Consider the following 24,921-nt stretch of genomic DNA (forward strand, 5'->3'; position numbering starts at 1 on the left):
TGGGAGCTTTTTTTTGCTAGGGCTTTGTTTTCTTCAAGTGCTTTCCCAAGCTGGTGGAACAGTACTGGTATATGGACTGAGATGGTATATTCACTGAGGTGATGAATCACCATCCTTGGAGAGTTTCAAATTTAGCTGGATCAAATTCAACTGAATAACCTCATCTAACTTTGAAGACAGCTTTGTTTCAAGCAGCAACTTAAAGTACAAAATGTCTTGCCCTACCTATACCTTTTTATGATTTTGTGATATATTTGATTTCTTTCATTCTTAAAAGGCTCTCTGAAATGAGCTGTGCAGGTAGAAGGGGAAGAGGATGTGAACAGTTATAGCTGCAACTCTTTGTCCATCTAAATAGGATCAACGTGCAAAAACATGTAAGACCACATTTGTGGTGCTTGACCTTAGTGCATGCACATAGCCCCAGCCTTCAGAGACTAGCAGCTTATATTTACTGGAACATTCTTCCTTCTGAATATAACCACTAGATGGGGAAGCAAGCACTTGATTTTTCACAATTTCTTACTGAAAATTGTACTTCCGTGGTTTTGGCTATGTTTATACAATTCTTGCCTCTCTGTTTACCATCTCTGAATGTGTACCTGCTTTAGTACCTTGTGTTGTAGCATCCAACCTCAGGATTTCAGCCTGTCCAAATTTAAAGAAGGCTCTGCACAAGACCACAAAAGAAAGACTCTAAATCTGGAGGTGTATAGTTATAGATTCACAGACAGGTTTGAGTTAGTAGGGACTTTAAAGGCCATCTCATTCCATCCCATGCCACAGGCAGGGAGAGCTTCCATCAGACGAGGTTGCTCCAAGCCACGTCCCACCTGGACTTGAACACTTCCAGAGTTGGGCAGCCACAGATTCCCTGGGCAACCTGTGCCAGGGCCTCATCACCCTCACATGGAAGAATTTCCTCCTCATAACTCAGCATTATCTAAATCTTTCCTCTTTTAGTTTAAAACCATTCCCCCTTGTCTTATCACTATCTGCCTGTGTAAAAAGTCGCTCTCCCTCTTCTTATAAGCTCCCTTTAAGCACTGAAAGGCTGCAGTTGGGGTCACCCCAGAGCCTTCTCTTCTGACAAGGTTATGAGGCAGCCAGTTTATTTCAGCTTGAGCTGGTGCCTCCAAAGAACAACCCTGAACAGCGTAACCCCTGGGCCTTTATCTGCTCACAGTCTGTGCACCTGACCTTCACATGCTCTTCACACGCTCTGCAGATGCCTCTTGGTCCAATGGCAATTTATGATCTGGGGTTTTCTAAAACCTCATTGGATTCTTTCTCCATATCCATGTGGGCAGATCATTAATTGCTCTTCTCTTCCAGCTTGGGGCAACCTTGGGGCCCTCCAGGGTTTCAGCTTATCTGAAGATCTCCATTCTCCAGATTGCTGTCTCCTCCCCTGCTCAGCCGTTCATGTTCACAGAATTCATTTACAGCTCACCTCAAAGCCAAGCTTTGAGCAGGGCCCAGTCATGTTAAACTGTAAGCAAGTTACAATTAAACTTCAACCTACACAAATAATTTCCAATATTCTATAAGTAAACTTATTTTGATCCTCAACAGACCATATATCTCTGGCTGTGGCATCCAGCCAATTTCTTAGCCACCTATCCTGGTTTCAGACAGCACAGGGTTAATTTTTTGCATTAGCCAAGAGGGGGTGTGGCTAAGGCCCAGATGTTATTTGACATAACAGGGACTCCCTCTCTGTCTTGTCCAGGAAGAAGTGGTTCCGTCTAGTTGAGAAAACATGGACAGAATGGTCTGGTATTTTTTATTTTGGGGGGCTTTCCATGAAAATAATTTGTTTTTCTTGTACCTTTTGTTATTAATATTGTTGCTGTTAATGTTAGTTTTCTTATCTCATTGCTGTTTCCAGTAAATTGTTCTTATGTCAACCCATGATCTTTGTCTTTTGAGCCTCCAGTTGGAGGAGAAGCAGCTCATGGTGTTAGTGGGAGTACTAAACTGGAGAATACCATTCTAAAATCACAACACCACCAAATAGTCCACTCTTCAAATCCATGTCTTCCCAGTTTGGAGATAAGGATGTGTCTTGGTTTGAAAGACAGGTGTCTGCCAAGGAAGGCAGGAGTCTCCCTTGAAATGGAAAATGTAAGCCACTTCCCTCCGAATTATTATAATTTTGAAATTAAGGGGCTTTCAGGCAAAGATATGAGGAACAGGAATAACGGTTCTTTACTATCATATATCGATATGTGTATAACCAGTCAAACAAACAGCAATAACTCTGGCAGTAACAGCAAACAATCCCAAACCCAGTCCCAGCCTTCTCGGCTGCCGGGCCCTTTCCCCTCGGGTGCAGTTCCGCTCGCAGCCGGCAGGGGCGCTGGCGGCTCCCGGTGAGCAGGGCAGGTGCGATGGTTCCCCCGCGGCTGCAGGGGGCGCTCCGGAGCGAGCTCGGGGAGCACGCGGCACTGGTGCCCCGGGATCCTGGGGGAGAGATGGAACAAAGGCTTCACAAACCCCCTGGGCATGATGCCTTTTCCTGGTCTTAAACTCAAGAGTCAAACACGGCTAGAAGGGAAAAATGGATTTTACCTTGGTAAAATTTTTTTAGGATTTTAAGGATCCTTAGGTGCACTACGTCCAGGTTGAATGCACCGAAATGCACACCAAAATGCACACCCCCAAAAAGATCTGATGTAACATTATAGGTTTTACTAATTAGCATATCTATTAAAAGTTTCCCAATGGGAGGCTTGAATGAGCCCCCCTCTCCAAGGAGCCTTCTCCTGAATGGTTCTATCTTAGTTTGCAGAATGTGTTCTGGAGAGGACTTTGGGGTCGGGGGCACACTGATCCCTAGCTACGAAGCTTCTAAAATGTTTAGTCTCCTAGCTGAACAAATGGGTCCAAGAATGTAGGCAAAAGCACTAAAGAATCCATAAGTTGTAAAAAGGTATAGCAGGGGTATAAAAGAAAAGGCAAAAAATCATCATGGCATCAGGCACCTGGCTGGACCCTCGGGAACAGCAGGCTGGAACAGCAGGGACAAGCACAAATCCCAGGTGGCAGACAAGATGTATCAAACTCCGGAGTGGCAGCGGGAACCCCGGGAGGTCTCGGCAGACAGGGCGTGCGGGGCTACAGTGCAGCGAAGACTCAAAGCAACGGCAAAGGAATGGCGGGGACAGGGGGGCCGCGGCCTGGCTCCCAGCAGGGCAGGGAACGGCGGGCCTGGGATCCCAGGGTTTTCCCTGAGGCACCCGAGCAGATGGTGAAAAGGTCCCTCTTTTAAGAGTAAGGTGGGCTGTTAGGGTCCCAGTGCAACGGCTGCTCCAGTGAGCAAGCTCCACTCACGGTAGAAGGAAGGCAACAGAAAGCAGAAACTTGCAGCAGCTATGAACTCTCTCCACAACGACGGCAGCCCTCCTCTCCCTCTGAATGCCAGGAGAACAAGAGAAGCTAGGGGCTGTACCCAACCCCTTTTTCCCAGTTCAAATCTGGAGGCATCCCCTGCCCTACACAAGAAAACACCAGGTGAAAGAGAGTAGCCAGATGGACCCCTCCCCCTATGGCCAGGTCTTTTGTCTCTCTTAAGTACCCAGTAATTTGTCCCCCTGGCAACATGTATGGGGAAAATTCTTTAAGAGAAAAAGAAAGCGGAAGGAGAACTCCTAAAACCCCAACAGGATGACACATGGGACCATGTCACAGGCTTTACAGAAGTCTAGGTAGATAAAATTGGTCATCTTCCCTTGTCAATCATTGCAGTAACTCCATCACAGAAGGCCACCAAAGTTGCCCTTGGTGAAGCTGTGCTGACTGTCTCGGGTCAACTCCTTGTCTTGTATGTGCCTTAACATTGCTTCCATGAAAATTTGCTCCAGCAGTTTCTGTGTCAGGGACCAAAGACGTGTCTAAGGCCATATTTGGTCCGCTGTTGTGCACATCAACAAGATAATGTAGAAGAAGACCTTATTGTTAGTTGGTAGGACTTTAACCTTCAGAAATGAAACTATGTATTGGTCACCTGGTAGGATTCAACCTGTGAAAGGGAAATAATACACAATAAAGCCATTGTTGGCATGGAGGTGTTATCATGGGCTGTTATGACCTCATCTCACACACTGGCTCCACATGAGATGATGTTGAAACTGGCTACTCCTGAGGAGGAGATGTAAGGTGTGGCCCTGGGGTGGGGGGGAGAGGAAGAAAGGATGCATGCTGTTTTCATCCAGGGGACACCCTGAAGGTGTGCTGCCTTCCTACGCCTCCAGCTCAGAAGCCAGGCTCCATCTCCTTCTCCTGCTCGGCAGCTTCTCTAGAATCCAGGGGTCAGTATGTATTAATGGCTAATGCGACTAATAAAATTAATTTGCTTTGCAATTCTAAGTGCATCTTGAGTTTTTTGTGCACGGGCATCCTCCTGAACCTGTAACATCTTCCCAGGCGCAGAGGTGACAGTCACTGGTATGTAGCTCCACGGGCCAAGACAGAGTTAATGTTCTTGCAGTAGCCATGAGGGGGCAGAACCTGGAGCTCTGTGGGTGTTCCCAGGTTGTCATTCTATACCATCGACATCACATCAGGGGAGGTGGGGTGGAAATGAGGGATTCTCATTTCTGAGAAGCAAGGGGGAAAAAGGTTCACATGGGGGGCCCAAGGGCCATTTTCTTCATTGTCTCAGAACCATGCAGCACCTGCCAGGTTGGTTGGTCAGTCAGTGAGCACTTTTTTGAATGTAAATCACCCTCTTTTTGTATACTTCTGTTATTAAAATTGTTACTGTTGGTTTTCTTACTGCATTACTGTTTCCAGTAAATTGCTCTTATCTCTGACTTTTGTTTCTCTCTTATGGGAGGGGTAGCAGCTGCCTAAGGCTGAATTTCAAGCTGGGCTTAAAAGCATGACACTTGTTTAAAAGTATGATTGATGTTTTCCTTTTTCCAATCACTGGGACTTCACCTGACCACCATGGCTTTTCAAATAGGAAGGAGAATGGCTTGGCAACTACATCAACCCTCAGGACCCTGGGATGCATCTAATCAGGCTCCACAGATTTATGCCTATTCAGTTCCATCAGGTGGTCTTGGACCTGTTCTTTGCTGACGGTGGGAGGAACACGGTCCCCCAACCTTCACCTGGAGGTTCAGCAGCTTGGGAGAGGCAGGAAGTCTGATGGCCAGTGGAGTCTGAGGCAAGGTCGTGCATGGGGGTTCAGGTCTGCGCAGGTTGTACAGCAGGAGAATGACTCACAGGAAAATGATTAAACAGACAGGTTTGCTGATACACCTGCAAACAATCAGTACCTTGGGTATCTTCAATCTTTACCTTCATTACGTTTTTAAAGATCCTTCAGCAGCCTGGAACATAACAAAAGCAGTTGAAGCCTGTCTTAGCTTCAATCTAGTACTTGAAAAATACCATCAACAACAATTTGGAAAACTGGAATTACAGACTGTGGACATTTAAAACTGTGGTGCATATTAAGGAGGAAATAAGTTTTAGGTGTTGGTTCTCATGTGCCTCATAATCAGTGTCTGTCCCAAAGGCTGTTACTACTTGGGGTTATCCAGCATGACTTTTGCCACGACAAGTTTGTGATTAGGCAGTTAGAATATTTTCTTGGGAAATCACTGGGTATTGAATTCCATCTTTTATTCTAAATGGCACCTTCCTAGACTTGAGATGTCAGAGAAACATCTGTAGCAAGCAGAGCATGAGGCACACAGCTGAAGGCATCTGGCTAAGGATGGGGATCTGCATATTCAGCTATGGCTCTATCTCAGGCACAGTGTTTGGTCCTCTGGCCATGCTAAGCAGGGCACTACACCTTTGTCAACCAGGGCACTAGACCTGTTAGCCATGAACTTGAGCAACCATGACCCCTTTCAGGACCGTCCCTGAGTAGCTGCAATTCAGCACAGGCTTCCCACATGTTTCTAATTTTCCAGTATGAATACAAACACACTCCTCCCTGGTTAACACCATGGTGAGCTTAGCCTCTGAGGGACATTAGGCATGGACGCAGCAACTTTCTGCTCATCCAAAGTGGACAGGCTAGGCACATGCTCTCACACCAGGGAGCATGAAGGGTCAGAGTGCTGAAAATGCTGAGGTCAGGGTGTGGGGGAAGATCCCAAGGTACCAGGATGGCAGCATGCCTGCCCTCATTTCTCAAATCAATGTTCTTTATGGCCACTGGAGAAGGCAAGTGTAGAGAGCCCAGATAACTTTTCAGAAGTCTACCTTGACACTGTTCCTGCCACCACTTACACCAGCACATCTCACCTTCAGGAAGATTATAGGAGGCACTGTCCAAGAGATGTCATGCTGGAGATGCAATGGGGGAATATCAGCCTATCAGAGCTGTACAGCAAAGGAATATGGTCAGTAATGAAATTCCTGCACTGACACAGACAAGCAACAACACCAACCTCACTGACAAGTTGGGGCCAGCTCCAGCTCCCGGCCCCTAAAACTTTACTCTGGGGCCAAGCAGAGGCATAGCAGCAACACGCCACATGGAATAATGCAGGCACCTTGCACTACCCAGGGCAGATGGCACCAAATATTCCTGGCCAATTTATACCCTGTGCTCCTGTACCAGGCAGTGAAAACTTAAGAAACCAGCAACACTGCGTTTGCCACCTCTGCCAGAAACCGGCACATTACAGGGAGCTGAACTGGACAATTCCCTGCAACTTACCCTTGAAGAGGGGTCTGCCTCTGTAAGCAGAGGGGTCATTGCAGAGAATCCCCTTAGCACCAAAGAGCCCCTTAGCTCCACTGAAGCTTCCAAAAGGCTCTAAAAGATGGAATAGGCTTCCCTAGGGGAGGAGCTGCAGGGTTAGACAGCATAGCTTTTTGCATTCCTGTCTGGGACTAAGAGCTGGGGGGAGTGGTTGTAACCACAAAGACTGATTCTCCAGCAAAAGTACCCTGATCTCGGCAGTTCAGTAGATATCACAAATACCCATATTGTTGCATGCTTTGCACATCAGTGCCCGTAGCAGCAGCACTCCTTGCTCCCACTGCCACACATGGACGGGGCTGTCACTTCCCATGCTGGACATGAACGATTGTCTGTTTCCTTCTGCATCTCGTTTGCTGGGTGCCGTCTCAGATTAAAGGAAGACGAGTCACCCTTTTCCAAGCTAAGTGCTCAGGTGCAAACTAGAAATGAGAAAGTGCTAGGGTGGACAACAGAAGTTTTTAGATGTGAGATTTATGCAGAGGAGGCAACTGTCTCTGTACAACGAAAAGTTTGCTGAAATATGAAAACATGAATTTTGATGTAAACAAAACTCAAAGGGAACACATTTTGCTGCTTCTTTTTAATAAAAAAAGCTTTCAGGACTTTTAAAGCTTGATGTAAACACACTCAAAATGTACTATCAGTCTCCTTCCTCAGCTTTGCAAAACAACCTTACACACACTTTCACAGCAACACTGTACAAATCCAGTATCAGTCTCCAGTAGTCAAACTTTTCTTGTTTAAAAGCAGTAGAAGTGAGCATCTTCTACAAAGATTATTCAGATTATTGTTGCCATTCTGCTGATGCGGTTGCAAGCATATCAGAGCCACAAGCATGTTTATGACAGCTGGCCCATGCTGCTGATACTTGTTTGTCTCTAGAGCCAGAAAGGAAATATTTCAAGTAAAAATTAGGTGTGTAAGATGCAAGGCAGTGGTGGACCTTCCTCAGGTATTGTTCTTCTCTGCAGAGCAGCATGGCTGACTGCCTTGTACCTCACTGGCCTAAAATAGAAATACAAAACTGCTGAAATGACTGAGCCATCCCTTCCTTGCTAATAGTGAGATCCTGATGGAGATAGGAAGGCTGCAAACGATATGTCTGTAATAGCGAAGGCAGGCTATGAAAAGTGCAGAGTAATGTGGCAGATTGCCTCAATGGCTTTCACCTACAATCAGGTCTGTGGAAACTGGTTCCTCCAAATTGGCAAAGAAGCAATTGTGTGTAAAATCATGCTAAGAGAAGCCAGTGTCCACAAAGGAGACAGAGGAGTCCTGCAACTTTATTCGAATAAAGGGAGAGAATCCACTGGGGCACATCCCCATGAGGTCTCTCTGGAGGTTTCAGAGGACACAGCCTTTCGTTTGAAAACGGTTCGTTGTCCTCACGAAACAGCAGATTATCAGCGGTAGTCCACATTATCCCCAGGGCAGACTCTGCCCCCCTCAGCATTGCAAGATTGACTTCAGGCTGTACTGAAAATCACGCACTGAAAAGCCAGTGTCCGTAAAAGAGACAGAGGAGTCCTGCAACTTTATTCGAATAAAGGGAGAGAGTGCACTGGGGCACACGCCCGCGGGGTTTTCTCTCTCCAGGTCTCGGAGGGCGCAGCCTCCTTTTATCCTGCACTCCCGGCCGCAGGTTGCCCTCTTCCTTTCCCCGTTGGCTGAGGTACCAGGAAGGTGCAGCCTTCCCGAACCGCCCACCACAGTCCCCCTTGAAGCTGGCATTTTATCCCGAAGTTCAGAAGTTCAGGCCTGTGCAGACCCACTCGTCTGTTTCAGGAGCCGAGCTCCCCGGGCTCTGTAACAAACCTGCTGCTTGAAGTCAGTAGAGACATTAAGACCCCCTTCAAAGACGTTAGCACCCGTGCCCTCACCCATCGAATTGTTTGTAAAGACATTATCACACATCTTCCCTATCAAGGCCTCCTGGCTCTTCCTTGTGTCCTGCCGCTGCAACCCCTGCTGCTCTCAGACGCCACTGCCCGGCATTTCCCTGAGCCCCACGAGTGCCTGTTCCAGCCATGCCATTCTTCACAGAGCACTGGGGGATAACCCGGACCCCGCTGTCCACCGCTGTCCACAGCCTGCCCTGCCCCCCATGCCCCCCGGCCCTGGGCAGCGGCCTCGTGCTGGCTGGGGGCGGTGGAGCCAGCGGAAGCCACGGGCACAAAGAAGGAATAAGGAACGAGCTGTGGATATGATGCTTGTGGCTAACCCCTCCTCTCCAAAGGATTTCTTTCCATCCGCAAAAGCTCAGTGCCTGGCGTTACTGTGCAGTTGGGAGTAGGCAGAGCCTGTCATTCGACCTGAACCGGCAGAGCTTAGTTCCTGAGCCAGTCTGAACTACCCCCCCCTCCCCTCCCCCGAGCCCTCCACAACCTTTACTCCAGGTCTACAGAGTGACGGTATGGTGAGCACCCTGTTAAGGTAATACTCTGCTCAATTTTGCATGAAGACTTTGTTAATCATACAGGAGATCCCAAATTCTCGATCCAGGGAAGCATTAAAGATGGTAAGAGACTTGAAAGGATCAGAAATACTCTGTTTTATTTCTGGTTTTCAGAGATTTAGTGCGTTTCCCACCATCCCAGGAAGAGGGGATGGGGGTATGGGATATCACTAATATAATTTGTCCTTACAGTTTTTACGTGAATCCAGGTTTTGTGAACAGACGTTCATACACTTCTGACCTTCAAAAAGCAGCTTTGCTCTTGGACTGTGAAGGAGCTGAGCTGCCTAATGCAGTATATTGGCTATGTCACTGCTTTCTATTGGTCTTTTACATTTTCCCTGACAGCTATGCAAAATATGCATTTTAACCAGAACTCAGTATGTAATTTTTTGTGCTAGATGCCTGGTTGGTTAGACTGAGCAAGCACCACTTCTTTAAATTTCATTCTCTTTTCTGACACCACGTTTTAAATTATCTGATCTGGAAGGTGCTAACAGACCTCCCCCATCCACTCGTTTTTCAGACAATGTTTTAAACATGTGGATGAAACATATATGCATATATAAGTTCATCCAAGGGAAGCATATAATGGAATTGAAGCCTTACTAAATAGCCTTGTTGCTGCATACCTAAGTAAAATCCCGTAGAGATCACTTCTTTCCTGAGGCTCGTTCCCCTTCTTGGCAGTGTCTAAGCATGTTCCTGCTACAAGGTGGACGACTGGCCTCCCCCCCCGCCGGGATTGGGATCGTTTGTGCAGCCACTTGCTCTGCATTTCCTCTTCCCTGCTGCGATCAGAGGCAGCGGGTGCATTGTGGCCATTAGCAAGTGAGACACTCCATGGTATAGGAGTGTTAGAGGGCAGAGTCTGAATAATGTTGTATGTTAAAAATGATTTCTTTACTTGCTGGTTTTGTATGATTTCATTGCCAGGGAGCCAGCAATAGTACATTCACAGTGTGAAGCATAGTTTCCAGGACTTACAGCTGTGTAATTCCCATGGGATTTATTCCCATTGGTTAGCACTGGCTGTACACTGGTGACCTGAGTGGCGTTGTAGCACACGGCTTTTCTGCCCAGACACTCGCACGCGTTTCTCACCTCTTCACAGGGAACTAAACTAACCTGCTGTGAGCACAGCTGCAGATCAGGGAGGTAAGAGTGTGTTTGTGTGTGGGAAAGCACCGGGAAGAAGGGCAAATAAGTCAAAGCGATGGTTGCTGGGAGCACACAAAGGCTTTCAGACGGGATTCCTGAATTGTTGAAAGGCTGGCATTCATTAGTTACTTTATCATTCATGTGTTTAAGTAAGAAGAGTCTGTAAATTTGACCAATTTTACACGAGGTAGCAGGGTTTGAGTTAACCTAGGGTGAGGACATGTCCAGGCTGATCACTTAGCAGAGGTGCAAGGAGTGCAAGCGTCAGGGGAACGGGTTTCTTGTGCTCAGCATGGCCAGAGCTGAAGGAGGGGTCGGTTCTGCTGGTCCCCATGCTGGAGCCTCACCCTTCGTGTTGCACTGCATTGACTGTCAGCAGTGCTAAAAAAATATTTCAAAGCAGAGCAAAGTGTGCAGGGTGCTGTTCCAGAGGTACTTCTTATCATAGTGCTAAAAGAGGGCTGAGCAGATAATGCGGGTATCCTGGCAAATGTACACCATTCATGGGACCAAAGCAGACCAGCAGCCTGGCAAGCAGATAAACACAGGGCTGGTTTGCTTCCCAAGTTCTTCAGCATGGTATGCTCTGATGAAGAAGAGTGGAATTTTCCATCTGGTTAATCAGACTTTGCATGCCATGCTGCTCTCTCCCCACCATGGCTGCTTGCAGATGCCCATTTAGCTGCAGGCTATGAACGGTGAGATTTCTCAGGGGCTTCTCCTAGGTCAGGAGCAATCACTGGAAAAGTAGATCAGAGAGCTCACAGAGGAGGTGGCCTGATAAGCTGGGAACGTGTCTTCCCTTTGGCTCAGTTTCTGTAATGAGCTGTGAGATAGCTTGTGTTGCCTCTGTTGACAGTGTGCAGCCAGCACAGCACCATTCCACACTTTCCTGAGCAAGGACTTGAGCCCCACATGCCTGCCTGAGCTCAGCCTAACACCCACAGGCATCTGGGGCCACCTCATGACCCATCTGCTTTATGACCCATGATAGGGAATGGGGAGAAAACTCCCTGTCTGGGAACTTGGAAAGGATGCTTGGTTGGAGGCAGGAGTGATCCCATATAGTGTGACTGCCTATAGACGACTGTGCTGTGTGCTGGCACAGGACAGCCAGCTTGGTGCACCCTTCCCATGTATGGAGACCTTCCGAATCACAGCCCAGTACTGTCACTGCATGCTTCCTTCTTGGGCCAGGGAGATCCAGGCACCAGATCTGTGCAGTCTCAGTGGGTGAAGTGTGCTTGGCAAACCCTTCTGTAGCACCAAAGGGGGCAAACCGATCCCTGAGACACCAGCTCTGGAGAACTGTTTGAAGATAAGTCCATGCCTCCCCCTGTAATACTTCAAAGGTGTAGCAGAAAGGGCAAAGCTTATGAAGCTGAACCTGTTCAATGGTTAATCTGAAAGCTGGTTTATTGACTTCAGACTGCATTAATATATTAACATCTATAAAAGAGTGATCTGGCAGAAATCTTGCTGACTGGACAAGATACAAAGATAGGCATAGCTACATATGCCTTTGGTGTAAGATACCATTTGACAACAAAGGCAGTTTGGCAAGGAGATGCATGTATTGTCACCTGCAGTCTGAAAGAGGAGATCCTGTATCTTTCTGATACAGCTTCCAGGAGATGCTCCACAGTGAGGAAGATTTGGAGATTCCTGCTGGATCTGGGAAACTTGGAGTTCTCCGCTCGGGGGTCTTACAGCAAGGCTCTACCCCAAGGTAAACAGATGTTTTGTCAAAATTAGGAGCCTAAGAAACATGACAGAAGAGTGTCATTAACAGAGTGATATAAAGTCTCTGAAGAAGAGAGAGGTGCTTTTTCTAGAGAGAACTTGAGAGAGTGAAATACAAAGTTCATGAGGAATGGTTGAAAGCAGATGGTTTTAGGGGATTCTGCAATTCAGTGAAGGAAAGCCAATGGTGTAGATTTCCTCTAGAGCTGTCTGCATTCTCTGAAGTCTTGTGGTTTCTTCCAGAAAGCCATTGAATAACAGGGTAGACTCCCAATGGACAGCGAATTGCAAAATCAGACCCCAGAAGTCAACATAACAACTTCAGTCTGTAGTTTAAGATCTCTCTTGGAAAGAGAGGAAGAGGAACCATGTGAATCTATGCTGAGGGAAGTGATGATTTGAGGGTGCATCTGGAAAAAACTTGGAGGTGCTGCTGTCCCAGTGACAGTTGCAGGATCATCCACCTTGACTAAGACTTTCATACCACCGACCTCATTTGCATTTTAGCCTCTAAGACTGCCTGCAGATGCTGTATGCACGCATGTTTGCTTACCCATGGTGATTAAGCTACAGCCTCTTGGTGTGTCAATGTCAGCATTACCATCAGCATTAGCAGGTTTGGTTCAGCTCCTCTACAGCAGCAGCTGACTGCTTCTTCCTCCTTGAGTGCTTATGCATCATATCCAGGGTCAGGTAGACCCAGGCTTATATAATTTGCCTGAAACTGTGGTGAATTCATGACCACCAGAAGGTGGTAATGCAGGTTCCAAAATTTTTTTAAAATAGTATATTCTACTTAAAAGAAAAATAATTAACACAGGACTATTCCTGTCCTGAAAAAGGAGGTCAGATTAGATGATCACACTTGGTCCCTTTTGTCCTTGTAATACATATACAAATGCATAGCATTGGGTGCTGTTGGAGAAGAGCACAATGCCGATGGTAATACCATATGGAGAATGCCAAAGAAAATGGGCCAAGTTAAATTTGGACAAATATATCATCAGAGCAGCAGAAATGAAGCATTGCCATCCTGTTTTCCCAGCTCAGAGAAGGCAGACAGCCCATAGTAGTATCAGACCAAGCTACTTGAAGCAACAGAAAGGCTTTGGGACATCCTTTGGTTGTATTAATAGAGGATATCCAAATGAAAGTCACATGCTGTTGTTGCAATATCATGCAAGCCATTCCCCTGAAATAATTAATTGCCAGTTCAGACATTTCAGTCTATTAACATGGAACAGGGTGTACATGAAAGTGCTCTATTGCAGAGTCTTAGCCACAGAAACAAACCACGCTCAGAACAAATAATGATTGTGTCCACTACGGTTCAGAAGACTGTTGCTGCTGCTGCCAAGGATTGTTTGCTTTTTTTTTTAAATTGCTTGGCTACATAAAAAATGCATTCAAACAATATAGTGCAACCTAAATGTAGCTCCTCTCAACACAGCTGCTCTTCCAGTTTTGGCCTTCCTACTACCATGGTTGTCCTATGGGATAACATCACTCTATACTGAAGATTCTTGGGTTACCAGGGAGCTTCTAACAACAATCAAGCCAGAAACTGTTCCAGAGTGATTGCTTCCAACTCAATAACCTTTGCTTCCTAAGAACCCACCTCTTATTCTTGCCTGGGATTTCCTTCTCCCTAACCATTCTTTGTTACCTCATCATCACCCACCTGTGGTGGCAGGGAGGCTGGGGAGTTAGGGAAGAGCAGCAGGAAAGTGCTGCTGAGGAGGGAACAGAGCAGTGAAAAGACAAAGTGAGAAAAACTACAAAGGTGAATAACCCAGGCTCACTAGAGATAAGCCTGGGGGTGGCGCACTGATGGTTGAGAGATGGTGTGCTAGTGAGGTCCTTCAGTCTGTCATCTCCATGCTTGCAAAGGGATGGAGATTGATGTGGCAGCAAAGAAGCAAGAATTTTTGATGCGTTAGAAACCATGGAATCATCTGAGAATGGTCACATAGGAATTAGGGCTTCTCCCTCCAAAAAGGTGGTGGTATCAATAGACCAACTGAAGTGCACCTACACCAATACCTGCAGCATGGACAACAAGCAGGAGGAGCTGGAAACCACGGTGCATCTGGAAAACTACAACATAGTTGCCATCACAGAGACATGGTGGGACAACTCGCATGACTGGAGTGCTGCAATGGGTGGCTGTAGACTTGTCAGAAGGGACAGGCAAGGAAGGGGAAGTGTTGGGGTAACGCTGTGTGTGAGGGAGTGTTTTGACTGCCTCGAGCTTAATGATGGCAACTGATGCCATAAGATTTTTTCTTTTTATATATTTTTCATATAGTCATAGCTTTGTAGATGATTATTGTATTGCGTAGTTATATCGTTTCTTAGTTTACTTCAGTACTTTTCCAGTAGTCTATTAAGACAGACACATTCCTGGAATCCTATTCTAATCTTCCTTCTTCAGTGAACCAAGGCCATTCTTCTGCTTTCCTATGTATGTAGACATAAACAATGTGGGGCTATAACCAAGGCGGGAAGGCTTCAGTAGGAGGCTGAACCAAGGGGGGAATTACTTTATTAACTGTACTTCTAATTGGGGATTCTTGTCAATTATGCTAATACGCTAAACTTATAAAAGTGTCATAGCCCTATATCACGTGTGCATTTTGGGCTGATAAAGGCATCACAATGATAAGGTTGAATGCTTATGTTTATGGTTAAGGGGGAATGTCAATGACTGTCACAGCCTGACCAACCAGGAAGAAGAGGCAGATAAAACATTCTATAAGCAGCTGGAAAAATCCCCACAATCACTGGTCCTTGTTCTTGTGTGGGACTTCAACTTACCAGATGTCTGCTGGAGATACAACACAGCGGAGAGAAAACAGTCTAGGAGGTTCCTGGAGTGCGCGGAAGAGAACTGCCTGACACAGCTGGAAAGTGAGACAGCCAGGGAAGCTGCCCTGCTGGACTTGCTGTTCGTGAGCAGAGAAGGACTGGTGGGGGATGTGACAGCTGAGGCTGTCTGGACACGGAGATAATGAGTTTTTGGTACTGGAGAAATAAGGAAAGGAGACAGCAGAACTGCCACCTTGGCCTTCCAGAGAGCAGACTTTGGTCTGTTTAGGAGACTGATTGAGAGTCCCTTGAGAAGCAGCCCTGAAGGGCCAAGGGGTCCAGGAAGGCTGGACATTCTTCAAGAAGGAAACCTTCAAGGCACAAGAACAGGCTGTCCCCATGTGCCAAAAGACGAGCCGGTGGGGAAGAGACTGGCCTGGCTGAACAGAGAAATTTGGCTGGAACTCAGGGAGGAAAAGAGCATTTATCACCTCTGGAAAAAGGGGCAGGGAACTCAGGAGGACTATGAGGATGTTGGGAGGTTATGCAGGGAGAAAGTTAGAGGGGCCAAAGCCCAGCTAGAAATTAACCTGGCCACTGCTGTAAGAGATAACAAAAAGTGTTTCTATAGACACATCACAACAGGAAGGCCAAGGAGAATCTCCATCCCTTATTGGATGCGGTGAGAAACATTGCCACAAAGGATGAGGAAGAGGCTAAAGTACTTAATGCTTTCTTTGCCTCAGTCTTTAATAGCACGAACAGTTATCCTCAAGGTACCCAGAGGACTGAACTGGAAGACAGAGATGGGGAGCACAATGAAGACTCTGTAATCCAGGAGGGAATGGCCAGTGACCTGCTATGCCACTTAGACCAGCATAAATCCAAGGATACTGCAGGAGGTGGCAAAAGAGCTCACCAAGCCACTCTCCCACGTTTTACCAGCAGTCCCGGTCAGTCAGAAAGGTCCTGGGTGATGGAAAGTTAGCAAATGTGAGGCACATGTATAAGAAGGATTGGAAGGAGGATCCAGGGAGCTACAGGCCAGCCAGTGCCAGAGAAGGTCGTGAAGCAGATCATCTTAAGCTGTCACATGGCATGTGTAGGACAACCAAGGGATCAGGCCTAGCCAGCATGGGTTTATGAAAGGCAGGTCCTGCTTGACTAGCCTCATCTTCTGTGAGGAGCTGACCTGCTTAGTGGATGAGGGAAAGGCTGTGCATGTTGTACACCTCAGCCTTAGTAAAGATTTTGACACTGTTTCCCACTGTATTCCAGAGAAACTGTCTGCTCATGGCTTGGACAGGTGTACTCTTTGATGGGTAAAAACTGTCTGGTCATCTGAACCAAAAGAGTGGTGGTGAATGGAGTCACATGCAGCTGGGACCGGTGGTGTTCTCCAGGGCTCAGTTTTGGGCCCATCAATGATCTAGACGAGGGGATCAAGGACACCCTCAGTCATTTCACAAATGACACCAAGCTGGCTGGGATGTTGATCTGCTGGAGGGCAGGAATGCTCTGCAGAGGCAATTTGACCGGCTGGATCAATGGGCCAAGGCCAATGGTGTGAGGTTCAACAGGGCCAAGTGCCAGGCCCTGCCCTTGGGTCACAAGAGCCCCATGGAACACTCCAGGTTTGGGGCAGAGTGGTTGGAAAGCTGCCAGCGGAGAAGGGCCTGGGGGTGCTGAACATGAGCCCAGGTGGCCAAAAAGGCCAATGGCACCTGGCCTGTATCAGCCACAGTGTGGCCAGCAGGATTGGGGCAGTGACTGTCCTCCTGTGCTGGGCACTGGTGAGGCCCCACCTCAAGTCCTGGGTTCAGTTTTTGGCCCTTCACTCCAAGAAAGACATTAAAGGGGCTGTAGCATGTCCAGTGAAGGGAACAGAGCTGGGGAAGGGTCTGGAGCACAAATCTGATGAGGAGCAGCTGAGGGAGCTGGAGGGGCTCAGCCTGGAGAAAGGAGGCTGGGGGTGATCTTATCACTCTCCACAACTCCCTGACAGGAAAGTGGAGCCAGGTGGGGGTTGGGTTCTCCTCCCAGGGAACAAGGGACATGACAATAAGAAATGACCTCAAGTTGCACCAGGTGAGGTTCAGACAGGAAAAATTTCTTCACCGAAAGGACTATCCAGCCCTGACACAGCTTCCCAGGACAGTGGTGGAGTCCCCATCCCTGCAGGGATTTAAAGGCCATTTGGATGTGGCACTTCAGGACATGGGTTAGTGGTGGGCTTGGCAGTGCTGGGGGAATGGCTGAACTTGATGATCTCAGAGGGCTTTTTCAAACTGAACAATACCCTGGACCACGGAAAAAAACCACATAAGGTTTGATCCTCACCATTTGAAAGCATGACTCAGAAGGAATGGAGTCAGATCAGACAAGGCAGGAAATGAAGAGATAAAGTCAGATGGCATTCATGTCACTATATTGTGGGTATTCAGTTAATGTGCCAGTCTGAAATGCGTCTTCCTGGACAGATAGTGGTTTTCAGAAATAAGGGTCTGGAGAAAGGGACAGGGAATGGCCCAGTCTTCATATGTACACTGCTTTCTCCGGCCTCTGTGGCAAGGCACATCCACCTTGTGCTGTGCTGAAGTCTATTCTTCTTCATAGCAGGACATTCTCTTATTGGAAGATTGTGCCCGAGTTTCAAGAAGAAATAATATATTTGTAAGGGCAATCCATGGGAGTCATGGCACCTGTCATTCTGGCAGACTGTATTTCACAGTGCTTCAAAGGGTGTACAAAGATGGACCCTGAGAAATGCTTCTATCTACTGTGAATTCACTTGTGAGGTTGCATTGCACATCCCTCTGTAGAGCAGCCAGAGCAATTGGGCACATGTAGAGTTCAGCTGTTCAAATCTATAAGTGAGTGCAAGAAAACTGCCTATTAGCATAAAGAAGAATCTCATATATGTGTAGAGAGTTGTTTAATAATTAAAATGCCAATAACGCATAGAGAAGGCAGCTCTGGTATTTTGCATTTATAACTGATCTACTGCAGAAGCAGAAAGTGATTTTTCAGCCACTGTGACAAAGAACATAAACTCTGTGCTGATATTCAGCCAGGCAGCTGATGACTGTTGGCATCTTCACTGAAACTCCACTCTGCATGGAAACCGCAACAGTGCAGAGGAGAGAGCTGCTAAACCTGGGAGCCTGAGAACCAGGAGGCCAATTGTGCAGGTAGAAAGCACAGCCAACCACAGGCTGCAAGAGGCAGAGCAGAGGTGGGAAGGAAGGAGAGATGCAACCTGCTCATGGAAAGGAAGAAAAGTCAGTGCCACATTGGCATTGGAATTGTCTCTGTGCAGCACAAGCAGTGGAAGAAAGCTGCATTCCCAAGTAATGGGTAAAACACAAAATACAGTAGAATTAAATGTACAAATACAATAAGGCAAGTGAAAATAAAAAGGTCTTTAGAAAGAACTTGTTTATGGCATGAAACCTGAATCAAGTCTCTTTCAAATAGGTCAGGCTGAACAACTGCTGGTTTGTAGTGCAGCAGACAAGCATGGGGCTGAGAGGAAGAGTCAGAGGTGGATCAGGGCAGGGAAGAAAATCAAAATTACTCCTCACCCCTCTTGTCATGCTGTGGGAACCAGGTGAGTTTCCATCAGAGAGCCTCTCAGGATGGGAGCAGGGGATTTATTCTCCAGTGGCACTGGCAGTGTAGTTTCTCAAACTGTTTGAGAAAATGGTGCTTTTGAAAAGTCAGGCTTCAGAGTAACCACTACAAGAATCTGCAGTTTGCACTGGCTGTGCCTGTATAGTGATTTACAGGGATTGCTAAAAGCAAAATGTACATAACAAATCACACAAACTCCCAGCGCAGAACTCCTCCTAGGAGTGCACAGCTCAAGTTCCCTGTGCACCTGGAAGAAGCAGGGAGCACGAGCTGGGATTCAAAATAGCTAAAATGCCTCAGTCACATACACTCTCAGCAGAGTCAAGAAGAAAATGAGGGCACTTTTAGAATGACAGAAACTTCAGAAACTCACAAAACTTTGTCTCACTCATCAGTTGAAACTACCCAGACAAATTTTGGGGGTAATAATTTTTGTCATTGGATATAAATTTTTTTAACTTTACCCTCTTTGTTTTGTTGTCCCATCAGAAATTCTAACCGAATGTCCTGGCAGGTGCTGTCAGTGGGAACGGCATCACATGCTCTTTCTCTTTTAGCTCTCTGGGCCCTGTTCTCCTTGGCCCTTGCTCCTCCCTCCAGGCCACATCCAGGAAAATGCACCATAGCAGCTTGGCTACACGGGGACGCTGCAGAGCACCATGAGACCTGTAGTCTATAAAAAATGAGGTAAAAAAATTATGAGAGGCACTTACATGAAGAAATACTATAGCTCAGGTAGGAGTAGATTTGCATCAGTGTGATCCAAACCAAAACATTTCTTTACATTTCTAAATTTTCCTAAGCTTCATGTGTGGTAAGAGTTGAAATTTTGACATTTTGTTAAAAAATAGGGCAAAAATAGATGTTGAAAGATTGGCATTTCCCATAGGAAGGAAATTCCATTATTTGAGCAGCTCTGTGAAACATGAAGGAAGTTCATTTGCAGAAAGTCTGCTAACTTGTAATGAAGGTCACAGCTGCATAATTGGACTCTGTTCCCAGGGCCAGTGAGCAATGCAGGAGACAGAATTAATACCAACCCCCAAATTAAGGTTACTGTAACAAGGAGAACAAGACTATAGAATTGCAAAATCCAGGGAAGGGAGGGCTGAAGGATTGCTTAACACACAAAGAAATCACATCTTTCCCCATGACAATTAGCAGCAGGGAATATCCCGGTGGCTTTTTACACTCCAGCAGAAAGTATCCATGTCCTAGGACAGGTCTGGGTATGGATGGTCCATATCCATCCTCCCAGTCACCGCATGTTCAGTTGACAGGGCTGTCACACTTACCTGCCATTCACTACATCATGGTCCTTAAGGGGGTTTTTTCCAGCAGTTCAGAGAAATCAAGCACTTTCAAAAGGCAGATATGCTAAGTGCTTGCTGGAAGCCAGGAAAGCCATGGGACAGTGGATACAACCATCTGCTTGGGTTTTGTATCCCAGCCCCGCAGCCTCAATGCCTCCTCCAGGTTGTGTGTCCAAACTGGACACGCTAACTGCATTCTAGCAGAGACTGACATGGGAGATTTACCTCATTACGAGTCAACCCTTAGCCCATTTTTAGGTGTTTTGGTTTTTAAAGATCCAATAGAAGTCAGTCTTTCTTAAAAGGCAGAGATGATAAAGGAGTTGTTCTGCTAGACCTGCAAACCTCTCCTTTAGATACACAAGCCCTTTGTAAAAATTTGTCTCTAGAGTCCTTTGCCCAGAACTTCACTTGTTTAGGACTAGAGTCTTTCCAATTTGGGCAGAGATACTGATGCCGTCTGAATTTTTACCTTTTTTCTTTCATATATTTTCTGTATTCTTTACACATATATTTGTAGCTTTGTAGTCTATTATTGTAACTTAGCTTTAGTATTTTTCTAGGCAGAAAGACAAAACAAATTCCAGGACCCCTATGCTATCTTGGTTCTCCTTAGAAACCAAGGTTGAAAACAGCTCTTCGAGACATATTTTTATAAATAGGGCCTGGTCCTTATCTGAGGGTGGAGGATTTAGAAAGTGCTAGAGCTAGGGGGGCATGACTTCATCGAGTGTACTTCTAATTGGGGGGCTCTTGTCAGATATTTCAATTTGCAAAATCTATAAAAATTGTACACGTGTCACACGGGGCAAGCATCATTGGCATTTTCCACCCAACGGACTGTGCATCTAAGGATTCTAATATAAAGGTACCCCTTTTTATCACCCTAACTGTGTCTGGCTCATATTTCCAGGACTAGAGAAAAAGGCATCAATACATACTGAGGATGCATTTAAAGACGGAATGAGTGCAAAACAAAGTGCCCTGTCCCTATGTAACATTTTTAGTCTACTTGTGGAATTAGCATAAATCATTTTGAAAGGTGTTTTGTGGAGGAAATTTCCAGGGAGCTGATTTTGGAAAGCTGTTCCAGGCTGTTTCCCATCAAGTCCTTCCTTTATCTTCAAGCAGCTGCGCAAGGATAGCATCAGAACACCCTCTGTAAGGTGACTCCATGACATGAGGTGCAGTTGTCATGTCTTTTCTCGTTGCCTCTCACAAGCTGACATTGTGAGTTTCCTTTTTACCCGTTGTCGAAAACATAGAGCATCATGTGGCCTCTGTTTGATGTGGATGATCAAATGTGCCTGGCACTCATAGAACAAGGAGAGACTTGGGGGATTTAGCTGACCATGGGGTTTGTTCCCCAAGGATTGCCCTACCCTGGAAAGACTGTCTGGGCATCAGGCAGCTCCATCCTGAGGGAGCAGAGCTCTTCACCTCCTCCATAGCTTCAGGCTGCTGCTTTGTGTCCTATTTAATAACTCAAAGTTGTCTGGAATTTGCCACAGGTACAAGTCGAAATATAGAAGAAGTTGCCAAAGGACAAGGTTTAAGGGACTTGTCACTGCAAGTTTATGGCTTGTAAAGGCTTATGGGTGCTAACGAGGGGATTAAAAACAAGGGTAGGAATTAGCACAGATTCTAGGAGCCAAGCCGAACTTCAGGCATAGGAGGTGGAAAGGACAACCATTCACTGCTGCCTGAGGTGCAATTGGGGAATAGAACAGCATTTGAGGGGTGCTCTGCCACTCTCTGGGTAGCACCAGAAACGCATTTGTCCAGGTCAGGAGTGCTCTGGTAGAGGTCATCAGCCCCCAGCAGTAGCCAGCAGTGCTCTCAGGGGCCCTTCTGCAAGACCAGCTTCTGGCCAAGCTATGCAAGAAGTAGGGGCATGAGGAATAGGAGATGTCCTTTCTCTGGGACTGCCCCAGCAATGGCCGATGTTGTGAACCAGCAGAAGCAGGAAAGAAGATCAGCCATGTACCAGGTTGGGCTGCCACAATCTGTCTCCCTTTACCTCTGTGGCTGGACTGGCTCTCAGCCACATTTCTGCAGGAGGGTTTTGATGCGTGGTACAGGCAGAGCACACCTTTTCCTCAAACCCAGAAACATTAATTTTGGAATAAAAATATTTTCTTGTGTAGCCCATTCCAATATGTGTTTTGCTGGAAAGATGACTGAAACTTTGCAGGGTACAGTACTTGGATTTCCAGTCCCCAGTTGACACTTGCATGACCTGAGATGTTGTTGAACCTTCAATAGGAAGATTAGGGCCATTAGTGCCACTTGAGCCATGGAATAGTGTGAAGACCAAGCAATTTATTTGGTTCAGAAAGTGTCCTTGTCTCCTGATGCAGCGATGGCTTGTGTGAAGCAACAAGGGAGAATGGCAGAGATAGTCAAGAACCCAGACTCCAAATGGTTCATTGAGTGAAGTCCCATCAAATTACCATCCTGATTTATGGTTGCACTCAATAATTTTGAAGTTGTTTTCAAACCTAAACAATTCTATGATCAATGTCTCAAAAAGCCAGTTGGTGCTGGGAATTGCTCTCTGTAACCTGGGCTGAAGAGGTCCAGTTCTTCTCTTCCTACAGAGCCGATGGAGACATAGAATTTGGGGGGATTTAATTTCCAAGGTCCTCTGTCAAATGAGCATGACACTTTGGCTTTGACCTACTCCTGGATGAGTTCAAACTCTGTCACAAGCTCCCGCTGAAGACACAACGTATCAGCCTTGGTATGCCAAAGCCAGAGCACCGAGCACAACCCTACTCTGGGGCCACCTGAATTAAGGAGAAGGCTACTTTCATTAAAATCATATCATTTCATGATATGTCCATTGCGAGTCATGTATCTGGCAGGGCTAGAAACAGAGGTGCTGTTGTAACTTCGGTGCTGTGGCTTGATTTTTGAATATAATTTTTCACTCTGCCAGCATGGGCTGTGTGGTGCTCACACCTGCAACCTGACTTGTGGTTTTGACATAGTGCATTGATCAAAAATTTGAAATGTGGGACTTTTATCTAAGAAACTGCATGAGGAATCAATATTTAAGAAATAAGTCAGCAGTGGAAGTTTTGCCTGCTTCCTTGAAAGCAGAACCTGTCTCCCTGACAGCCTGTACAGCTAGTGTATTTCCTTTGCACGCTCAGTGAACTGGTTCCTCTTTATGATGTGCCTAATACATCGAAGGGAAACTGCAGCAGTCTGGCTGAGGCACAGACACATGTCTATCCCCTAAGGCTGATCTGGATAAACCACAGGGGTTGTCTGGACCTCAGAGGTCCTGGGCACACAGACTGGACCTGTGAAGGACCTGCCTGTCCAGTACTCAGCTGTTGCTGCTGGATTGATTTATGCATGCAGCCTCCCTTGTGGAAGGAACCCTTGTAAGGGGCAGGAGTGGAATGGGGATGAGATCTGTCTCTCATTTAACAGCTGCCCTGCTGTCTGTTACTGCTAACTCTTCTTGAAGCTTGTGTGGGGAGGCAGAAGAAAGTGCAAACCCACTGGTACTGTGAAACCCAGTAAGGGCTCTATGCAACCTCCTGGTGACAGGTGCTTTCTGTGCTCTGGTCTGGTGCAATCATCAAAGATTTTTTCTGTCTCCTCCTACATGCCACTCCCCCACCCCTTACTGCCATGTATCCTGAGCATATTACAGTCTTCCTTTCCTCTCTCAGGAGGTACTGCTCAGAGCTCTCTGCTAACACTGAACCTTTCTAGGGAGAAAATCCTGCTTCCTGCCTTTGAAAGAATTAAAGAACAAAACAACTCAGAATAATCCCCCAAGACGAAAACAACTCACTGCCCTCTCTGCTTGACAGCCTGCACTGGTTCCAGGTGAGTGGTTTTGTCTGTGAATCTGGATGCATGAATAAGAGTGGTGCCAGTACCAGGGGGCTGAAGCAGGGCAGGAGATTTCCTTGGGCATGTGCATGAGAGAGCGGCAAGGATAGCTCTCATCTGCTTTAGGACAGGGGTCTGCCCAGTGGAGGGTGCTCTAGAAGTGGGACTCTGTGTCCTGGGCTGGGGTCAAATGCCTGGTGAGGAGCTTGAGCGAGACAACCTTACCACAGGAGGTGGTAAGTAAGCTGGCATGAGTAGGGAGCATTGCAGAGAGTGGCACTTGTCCTTCCAGTATTGGACTTAGGCCCCAGACCCACTGCTCAGTTGGTGATCACTTTGTCATTGTAGAGCTCAGCTGGGCTGAAATTACTGCCTATTGTGATTCCTCTCCCTTTAGCTGGTGCTCTCTCACAGAGATGGGTCAGTAGCTAGGCCTTGAGCAGATCTGTTCTCCTCCTGGGCCCACTGTTGTGGTGGGAGTTGTCTGGGAGGGGGCTGGCTGACATTTTGGTATCAAAAACCACAAATGCCCTACTGAGCAGAAAGCCCTTCCAGGGGCTGCTATAGCAATGCAAAGATGGCTGAGTTGGGCTTGTGAATGGAAATTTTTGACCTAGGCTCTTTGGCTGCTCTGCTTTCAGCTTGTACTTCCCTTCCCAAGGGCAAGCAATGGGCCAGGCTGCAAAGGATCTAATAGTATGAGGGGTGAGGATGCCTGCAGCCAAGGGGGGTTCTACAAACCCTGTGAAGACAGAGATCCTGGTCCTCAGGAGTGAAAAAAAAGCCCAGCCAATAGCACAGTGGCTGGACTTAATGCTCCTGATCACAGGCACTGAGCTACTGATGGGGGGAAGTCAGGTGGGAGTGGAGACATCTACTCCTTCTTTGCCATCCTTGCAAAGACAATCCCCACAAAGCACCTCTTTTAGTCAGCTGGCAATGGGGGGACTGTAGCTTCCCACTCTGGAGTGCCCATGGTCTGCCCAAAAGCAAGTAGAACTTGAGAGCTGCTAACAGCAACTTTCAGACCACTGAGCAGAGCGACATGTCCCTTCCTTGCAAGTACTGAGCCTCCCCTCCCACCGTGTGAGGATGGGCTATTTAACTCCTCTCCCTTGGTGACCCAGCACCAGAAGTCCACTGCGGAAAGACTGGCACAGCTTTTTCAGTGACCCCCTGCCTTGCCCTTCCATATCTGCCTAACTGTGCACAACTCT

The 24,921-nt window shown here is 46.9% G+C and overlaps 1 protein-coding gene across 7 annotated transcripts in view; it reads left to right on the forward strand.

The window, feature by feature from the left end:
* The first annotated feature begins 9,047 nt into the window (after window positions 1-9,047).
* The window catches only part of LOC116436095 (excitatory amino acid transporter 4-like), a 38,809-nt gene continuing 22,935 nt past the window's right edge, over window positions 9,048-24,921 (forward strand). Inside the window, exons 1-2 of one of the 7 annotated variants that reach the window (XM_032093007.1) lie at window positions 9,048-9,169; window positions 23,582-23,698. The gene's annotated coding sequence lies outside the window, so the exon portion shown is untranslated. Of the gene's footprint in view, window positions 9,255-10,326; window positions 10,350-22,885; window positions 23,699-24,921 lie in introns of those variants that run through there. The other 6 variants (XM_032093008.1, XM_032093009.1, XM_032093014.1 and 3 more) reach the window with 6 other exon arrangements.

The sequence above is a fragment of the Corvus moneduloides genome, chromosome 28 (assembly GCF_009650955.1).
Source record: "Corvus moneduloides isolate bCorMon1 chromosome 28, bCorMon1.pri, whole genome shotgun sequence".
Lineage (NCBI taxonomy): Eukaryota > Metazoa > Chordata > Aves > Passeriformes > Corvidae > Corvus > Corvus moneduloides.